Raw genomic sequence first — 10,000 nt, forward strand, 5'->3', positions numbered from 1 at the left:
GTTGCTGCAAAAAGGGTGCTTAATTTGACAAAACAACGGCCGTGTATTCTAAGTAACGCCAACAACTTTTTCGCATATGGATATAAAAAGAAGCAGTTAGCAGGAGATACAATAACCAGAAACATAATTTGTGAAAATGTAGAATTTTTGTATTCTGACCTTTTAAAAAATAAGCCAGGCAAGTCTGCACACCAAGAAAAAGGAACATTAAAAGCAAGCCACGGCTGGTTTGAAAACTTCAAGTGAAAAAAAGGCATCCATAGTGTTTTGAGAAATGGTGAGGCTGTGAGCTCCAATGTCAAGGTAGCAGAGACATTCGTTGTAGAATTTGAAAGGTTCATGGATTCTGAGTCTTACATGCCGCAGCAAGCTTTTAATTGTGAGGAGACCAGTTTTTTTTTTTTTTTTTTTTTTTTTTTTTTTTTTTTTTTAAAGATACCTAGGAGGACCTTCATTACTAGAGATGAGAAGACAATTTCTGGTCTCAAACACATGAAATACTGTCTAACCCTGATGTTGTGTGCTAATGCCAATGAGATTTCAAAATCAATCCGGCTTTGGTTATCATTTGGAGTATACACGAGCATTTAAAAAGTACAAGGTGAAGAAGGGGCAGCTTAGTGTCATGTAGAGGTCAAACAACATGGTTTGCATTTTATTTGTGGATTGGGTCAAAAAGTACCCTTTGAAGAAGAATCTCCCCTTCCAAGCCTAGTTGCTTGAGGACAATGCTCCTGCCCATCCTCCAGCCATTGAAGACCTCTTGATGCAAGAATTCAAATTCATCAAGATCAAGTTCCTGGCGTCTAACACCACTCCATTTTTCTAGTCCATAGATCAGCAAGTAATATTCAAATATAACAGAACTCTATATGACAGCAATGTTCTAGAGAAATTTCAAGGTCACCGAAGGTACCAAGCTTACCATCCTAGCTTTCCACATTGTCAGCTACCTCAAAATAATTGTTAAAGCCTAGAAAGAAATCCCCAAGGGAAACCTCAATTCTGCATGTAGGAAACTTTGACTTGAATGCATTGTAGAGCGTGAATTTGAGGGGTTCGAACCAATGATGGAGTAAGTCAAGGTCTATACAGTACCAGGTTAACCCACGCGCAGGTAAAATGGGGGTGAGTAGGGATTAGAGGGGTAAACGTTAAAGGGGGATAAGTTTTGTGACGTCAGTAAGCACCACTGGCCGGCGAAAGAACACCTTTCAGTCAGAACTTATTTTGCAAAAGATCACTATTCTTTCTTATCCAGTTAAGAATAACATTACTATTTCAGAAAATATAACATTTCAAGATATTTTGATGACTGGATTTCATGATAAAATACTTCTTATGAGAAAGTTTTGAAAAAAAAATGGTATAAAAAGATGCATATCAGGAAAGAACAAATATTAAAACTCTTTATATCAGTCAGTAAATATACAAATAAGCAACGTGCATGCATACATGAAAAAAATACTTTATACTAATTATTTACTAAAAAATACATTTAGAAAATTCTATACAAATATGGTTGCACAAATAAACTTAAACTTAAAAAATCCTGATTATTACACTTTACAACCTTTTAACTTTATTCATAATTTTCCTTGTGGAAGTTGTTTCCCTATTTGATATTCTTATTCTCAAGAATGTCCGACAACGAACAAAATAAGTAACTAATTCTAGTGGCAACCCCATTACATTTGTAATTTCTGCTGCTAAATTTTTTACTGTTCCTTTACCAGGTTTTAAACTTTTTTCCACATGATAACATATGAACATGTTTTCCATAGTCTTGATTTAGTCAAAAAATTCTTTTGATCACTTCACTAGTTAACAACTTCCCTTACACTTTCTGTAACATCATTATCTTTTTCTTCATCGTTACATTCATCCGGCAAACAAAATATCATCGCGGAGAGACTTAGCTTACGTTGTAGCGATTCGTCGTCTTTATCTTGAGAGGAAGTTTCATTACTAAGAAAAGAAAAGGTTCCAGCTGTAAAGTTACCTACTTTTCTTTTGGTTTCTGTATTACATTTCGACCCATGAGATCATTATCCTTCTCTAAAAGATGAGAGCTAAAGCGATATTTAACGGCAACTGAAGTTGGGTGCTGATAAAAGGCTCCCATTTGTTGCAGGCAAGCAAGGAAATGTTCCAGTCCATCTTGATTCAGTCTGTATGCCAGTATATATGATATATTGAATTTATTTTTTATCATCTCTAACAATTTGGGCAAAGATTCCCATGAAATTGTCACTCCTTTTTGGAATGGGTAAAGACTTTTACTTCCAATTACCTTTATTGATTTTACTCTCTGTGTCATGCATTTGATAATTTTATTCTGATTTTCTAAGTCCAACCCATAGGCATTACTGGACATCTTTGAGTCATACGGAACTTGCTTCTTTGATACTGATAGACATAACAAAATTAGCATTCACTTTTATCATTTACAATATCTACTCCACTTCAAAACAAAAGATATAGAAATGCATTGCCATATATTTGTCAAAATTAAAAATTGGATCGAGTGTTTATGAGTTTGTTAAAAATATACCGATACATTGTTAGTTTTCATATCTATAAACTAATACATATCGTTTACCAAAAATATATTTCAGTTTTGAACCTTACCTTGTGATAGAGGTAATGATAATGTTGGAATTGATCCTTCCTTTAATCGTAGTTGGTTTTTTGGCATTGACTCTCCAAGCAATTCATATTTCAGGTTTCTTTCAAATGCATCAGGTTCAAAATGTAAACTACATATGATTGCATTATCACGGTTGAAAGGGTCCTTCCTTTTTCATGAATTTATCCACAGCTTTCTAGTTTCCACGTGCTTGGCAAAACTGTGAAGAGTTCCTCCTTCATCCCATATACAACACAGTAACAAGGCATTTTAACCAATAGTAATTAATTCAACCACTCTGCAAATGGGACTCAACAAATAGTTAATTGGGAAGCGGAATAGCTTCACACTGAATAATAACACCAGATTCCTTGTAAACTAACTGTAGATACTGGAAAACAAAGTCTGGTAAATCAGAGCATGGTACGGTGTGACGTCATTAATCTCCGCATGGGTAGTCTGCCCAGTAGAAGACAAATTTTGGGTCGCTGATGGGTAGACCTTGTATTCTATAGACCTTGCTCCTCTCCCTCATACTCCTCCATACCTCTTGTCTTGGGACTCGGTCATAAGCCTTTTCAAGGTCAATGAATACCATATGGAGGTCTCTTTGCTTTTCCCGGAATTTCTCCATCAGTTGCCTAAGACAAAATACACCTTCTGTTGTTCCCCTCCCCTTCAATAATCCCATCTGCTCTTTACCTATTTCTACTTCTTCTCTTAGTCTGGCATTAGTAATTATTCAATGAAAGTATCAAATCAAGGTTTAGTTAAATATCTTTGGTAATGGTGAGTAATTGGATATTTCATTAGTTACTAAATTATTGTAATGGTGCAAATGGTGATTGGAATGACTTAAATACGACTTCATTAATATTTACTGAGAGAGAGAGAGAGAGAGAGAGAGAGAGAGAGAGAGAGAGAGAGAGAGAGAGAGAGAGAGAGAGAGAGAGAGAGAGAGAGAGATCATCTTGGCCTTCCATTAAGTGACTATAGAGGACGTTAAAATATAAAGCATGTAAATTCAACTTCCTTTGCATTTGGAAAGATATACATATTGATAAGAGGAAAGTTTCTTAGATGATAGTCAGTCAGGTATCATTAAAATTAGAATCATGTTAGAATTATATAAAAGCAAATTGTCACCGGAGGTGACTTGGATATGAACAATTTCTTTCTTTTGTTATTAAGAAAATAAGAGAGAGTTTCATCTCATTATTATTATTATTATTATTATTATTATTATTATTATTATTACTATTATTATTATTATTATTTGCTAAGCTACAACCCTAGTTGGAAAAGCAAGGGGCTATAAGCCCAAGGGCTCCAATAGGGAAAAATATCCCAGTGAGAAAGGAAATAAGGAATTAAATAAATGATGAGAACAAATTAACAATAAATCATTCTAAGAATAGTAACAACGTCAAGACAGATATGTCATATATAAACTATAAAAAGATTTATGTCAGCCTGTTCAACATAAAAAAACATTTGCTGCAACTTTGAACTTTTGAAGTTCTACTGATTCAACTACCCGATTAGGAAGATTATTCCACAACTTGGTCACAGCTGGAATAAAACTTCTAGAATACTGTGTAGTATTGAGCGTCATGATGGAGAAGGCCTAGCTATTAGAATTAACTGCTTGCATAGAATTACGAACAGGATGAAATTGTCCAGGAACATCTGAATGTAAAGGATGGTCAGAGTTATGAAAAATCTTATGCAACATGGATAAGGAACTAATTAAACGACGGTGCCAAAGATTAATATCTAGATCAGAAATAAGAAATTTAATAAACCGTAAGTTTCTGTCCAACAAATTAAGATGAAAATGAACAGCTGAAGGCCAGACAGGAAAACAATAATCGAGACAAGGTAGAATGAAAGAATTAAAACACTTCTACAGAATAGATTGATCACCGAAAATCTTGAAAGACTTTCTCAATAAGCCAATTTTTTTGTGCAATTGAAGAAGACATAGACCTAACGTTTCTCAAAAGTAAATTTGCTGTCGAGAATCACTACTAAAATTTTAAAACAGTCATACAAAGTTAAAGAAACATTACTGAGATCCGGATGTTAAGGAGCCAATGTCCTTGACCTACTTACAATCATACTTTGAGTTTTGTTAGGATCCAGCTTGATACCCCATAATTTGCACCATGCACTAATTTTAGCCAGATCTCTATTAGGGATTCAGCAACCCCATATCGACATTCAGCGGATGGAATTAATGCAAAGAGAGTAGCATCATCTGCATAGGCAACAAGCTTGTTTTCTAGACCGAACCACACGTTATGTGTATATAATATGAAAAGTAATGGGCCAAGAACACTGCCCTGTGGAACACCAGATATCACATTCCTACACTCACTATGGTCCCCATCAACAACAACTCTTTGAGATCTATTACTTAAAAATTCAATAATAATGCTAAGAAACGACCAACCCACTCCCAACTGTTTTAGTTTGAAAACAAGGGCCTCATGATTAACACGGTCAAAGGCAGCACTAAAATCAAGGCCAATTATATATGAACTTCATGACCACAATCAAGATATTTTTGTACAGCAAACATATTAAGACGTTTTGCCAGAAGACGTTCAAAAACTTTAGATAATATGGGAGTTATGGAAATTGGGCGGTAATCAGTTACATCTACACCAAAGGGTTCAGATTTAAGGGTAGACCACCATTTATGTTCCCATAATTCTCAAAATCAAATACCAACTCTCTCTCTCTCTCTCTCTCTCTCTCTCTCTCTCTCTCTCTCTCTCTCTCTCTCTCTCTCTCTCTCTAAAGTACAACCTAAATACCGATATAGGCAGATTACAATTCTTATTATTTTTCCTTGGGGGGGGGGGGTGCCAAGTAATACACAATAGATTACTATCAGTGATCTGTATTACTAAATGATTGATTTTACTTCAAAAACATTTTCTTAATAAAAAGAAAAATATTATGCTTCTATGAGGATTATAAGATCATTATCAAATCCGTTTCTTTACAGCGCAGTTCATGTGTAATGAAGAAATTATTATTCACGTTGTGAGGAATTTTTTTGTTACTAGTTAAAAACAGGATTTTGGAAATTTATGATGGGATATAATACGGCTTCATACTAATGTATAGTATATACACACACAAACGCACACGCATATATATATATATATATATATATATATATATATGTATATGTATATATATATATATATATATATATATATATATATATATATGTACAGTATGTATATTTATATTATATATATATATATATATATATATATATATATATATGTATATATATATATATATATATATATATATATATATATATATATATATATTATACATCTATATACAATATATATATATATATATATATATATATATATATATATATATATATATATATATATATATAATATATATACAATATATATATATATATATATATATATATATATATATATATCTATGATATGTATATACATATATATATATATATATATATATATATATATATAATGTATACATATACATACATATATATATATATATATATATATATATATATATATATATATATATATATATATATATAAAATTGTGCATACGCACACACACACACACACACACATATATATATATATATATATATATATATATATATATATATATATATATATATATATATATATTTATATATATACATGTAATATATATATATAATATATATATATATATATATATATATATATATATATATATATATATATATATATTTATATATATATATATATATGATAAATTTTGCACATTTTTACGTGTTTTTCATATTCAAATAAGCCATATATATTTTTGATATATTAATGTCTGGATTCTCTTAACGACCTCGGGATCAGAGCCCCAGCCGAAATCACACAAAGACAAGAGCTTGGCTCCAGCCGGGAATCGAACCCTGGTCGGCAAGCTTATATAGACAGTGACTATCCCATTCGGCCACGAAGAAAGATAAAAGTCAATGACAATTCTACTATACTTATACCTGTCGAATTCAGGTATTTTGTACTTAGAATTGAAATCAACCCATCTTCACCATCGTAGCTAATTGGTAGTTTGTTACTTGGCATTCAATTAATGATAAATTTTGCACATTTTTACGTATAAGTATAGTAGAATTGTCATTGACTTTTATCTTTCTTCGTGGCCAAATGGGTTAGTCACTGTCTATATAAGCTTGCCGACCAGGGTTCGATTCCCGGCTGGAGCCAAGCTCTTGTCTTTGTGTGATTTCGCCTGGGGCTCTGATCCCGAGGTCGTTAAGAGAATCCAGACATTAATATATCAAAAATATATATGGCTTATTTGAATATATATATATGTATATATATATATATATATATATATATATATATATATATATATATATATATATATATATATATATATAGAGAGAGAGAGAGAGAGAGAGAGAGAGAGAGAGAGAGAGAGAGAGAGAGAGAGAGAGAGAGAGAGAGGAGAGAGAGAGAGAGAGAGAGCATGGCCTTATTTCAACAGTGATTCTTTGCCTTCAATAATAAAAATCCGCAACAATTATCTCAAATCTGATGTCTCTACTGGTTTTACAAATTATATGCTGCAAAAAAAAATAAATAAATAAATAAGAATCCTTTGGTATTGTTATAGCGAAATGGACATGAATTTTGCAAATATTATCATCAAAGCATTAAATGGTAAATTATCATCTGCAATGCAAATCGAAATAATACACCGGGTTCTAGTCTATTCTGACGATTCTACAAGTAGAGTTAGCAGCTAAGAATATTCTTGCACTTATATTGCCTTTTACTATCATAAAAGTCGTCGCATTACAGGTATCTGTTCCTCCCACAGGGATTTTTTTTACAATAAACATTCCTTATAATAATTAAACCCCATTAGTGAATATATAACAAAATATTCGGTAAAGGTCTAAATGAAAGGACCTACGTTGCAGATAAAACCTAAAATTTATTACAGATTCTCTCTTTGTTACGTGACTGACAGAAGGTTAAAAGACCACGTTTGCTGACAGAACGATCAAGTGATGCCCTTCTTATAGTCTCCAATGCTTTATAAAACCCCTGAATTGTGGTAAGGAAGTTCGTATGATTGGCCTTGATTATAGCTCTGCCTTTGACCGTGCTAATAAACTTAAACAGTTGGGAGTAAGTGGATCTTTTCTCACATCATTATTGAATATCTAAGTAACAGATTGCAAAGAGTTATTGACGATGAGCACCATATAAAGTATACGTATGTGATATCTGCTGTTCCTCGGGGTTGTGTCCTAGGCCCATTACTTTTCATACTAGATACATTGCATATGCAGATGATGCTACTCTCATTGCCTTAATTCCATTTCCTGATTGTACTATACATCTGGAGTTGCTGAATCCCATGATAGGGATATAGTCTTGGAAGATCTGAATACAAAGGATGGTCTGTTCTCCATTATAAGGTTCAATTCTGCACATTATTCTAAAAGTATTATTGCAGCAGATTGTGGAATGATATTCCTAATCAGGCAGTTAAATCGGTGAACCCTCAAAAGTTCAAACTTGCTGCGAACTTTTTATGTTGAACAGGCTGGCATAAATCTCTCTTCATAGCTTATATATAACTGATATATTCTAACGTTGTTACCGACCTTAAGATATTCTATAGTCATCATTCATTACTTCTGTAGTTTATATATTTCCTTTTCTCGCTGGGATAATTTTCCTCGTTAGAGCCCTTGGTCTTATAGCATCCTGCCTTTCCAACTAGTGTCGTAGGGTAGCTAATAATAATAATAATAATAATAATAATAATAATAATAATAATAATAATAATAATAATAATAATAATAATAATAATGATAAAAACGTCCTTATTTCTCAGACATAAAAATCCATCTTTCTTAAGTTTATAATTAGTCCGAAAATATAATGTTCCCCTTCTCTGTTGAATTTTATACTTACAGATCTTTTCATTGAAAGAAATTGATTTTTTGAAAGAAAATAATCTAGCTGTCCGACACAAAAAATTACCCCTTACCAATACCATTATAGGAAAAGTTATTGAGTTTTCTCGGCTGAAAGAGGCTATTGCTTTCTAGTGCAGAATCTGTGGTGAAGGTGCAATCATTTTCATTTTTTGTTTCCAAATCGCAAAAATACGTAAGAGACATTTCAGAAATTTATACTGTGTCGGTAAAGCCAGAGATTAACTAACACAAAATGACGATTTTTTTTTTGGAGACAAAAGTTGATTGAAATATTTATATATATATATATATATATATATATATATATATATATATATATATATATATATATATATATATATATATATATATATATATACATACATATACTATTCAATATCTTTTGACGTAGACTGTGTTTCTAAAGGACGTAGTATATTTGAAGATTTTGAAAATAATGATGAAGTAGTGTAACATTTCAAGGAAAAAATATAACGGATGAGCATATAATAACCAACGCCTTATAATTCCAGTAATAACAAAATCTCTAAATAGCGTACTTTAATATATTTGTGCAAAGTTATATAAAGTTTTTCCTTTTATTCAACGCTAACCAGATCATACCCAATAAATATTCAAGTAAAAAATAATACTTTTCCTCTTGATTGATTCCAAATTCTCACTTAGTTATTCTCTTTGAAAATGCTCCCTATCAAATGCCATTACAGGCCACACGCTCATTTATCTTACGACTGGTAAACTGCTCTCCCTGAAGCATTTACGATCCTATAATAACCAATCTTGTTGATCTTCTCCCTGTTGAGTATCACCTTATTTGCTCTATTCCTCTTTACATACATCGTATGTATAGAGGAAATTTAAGTTGTAATCTAAGTCATTTTCCCTTACCTTCATATGGTATCTTATGCTAGCGTGCGATAACCCGCCACACATGACGGCTAAATATTTAGATAGATATGCATAGACACGCACACACGCCCCCTCTCACCAGGGTATGACTACGCCCTTTACCCCTTACCCGGAGAATGGGGTGAGCTGTGCATGGCCGAAAAAATATATATTTATATTTACCAGACAATTGCTCTTTAGGTTGTAAAGGAGATTGTGTATGTAATATAAAAGATCCGCTGAAAGTCGAAGCGGTTAACAATCCTATTTATACCTCCGCCAACGAAGTTGCGAGGGGGTTATGTTCTCGCCCCTGTTTGTTTGTTTGCTTGTTTGATTGTGAGTGTGAGTCAGTATGTGTGTGTGTGTGTGAACAGCTTCCTGGTCACAATTTTAATCGTAGAGTAATGAAACTTACAGGGATTAACTATTGTGTAAAAAACCGG

Source organism: Palaemon carinicauda, chromosome 12, assembly GCF_036898095.1.
Source record: "Palaemon carinicauda isolate YSFRI2023 chromosome 12, ASM3689809v2, whole genome shotgun sequence".
Taxonomy (NCBI): domain Eukaryota; kingdom Metazoa; phylum Arthropoda; class Malacostraca; order Decapoda; family Palaemonidae; genus Palaemon; species Palaemon carinicauda.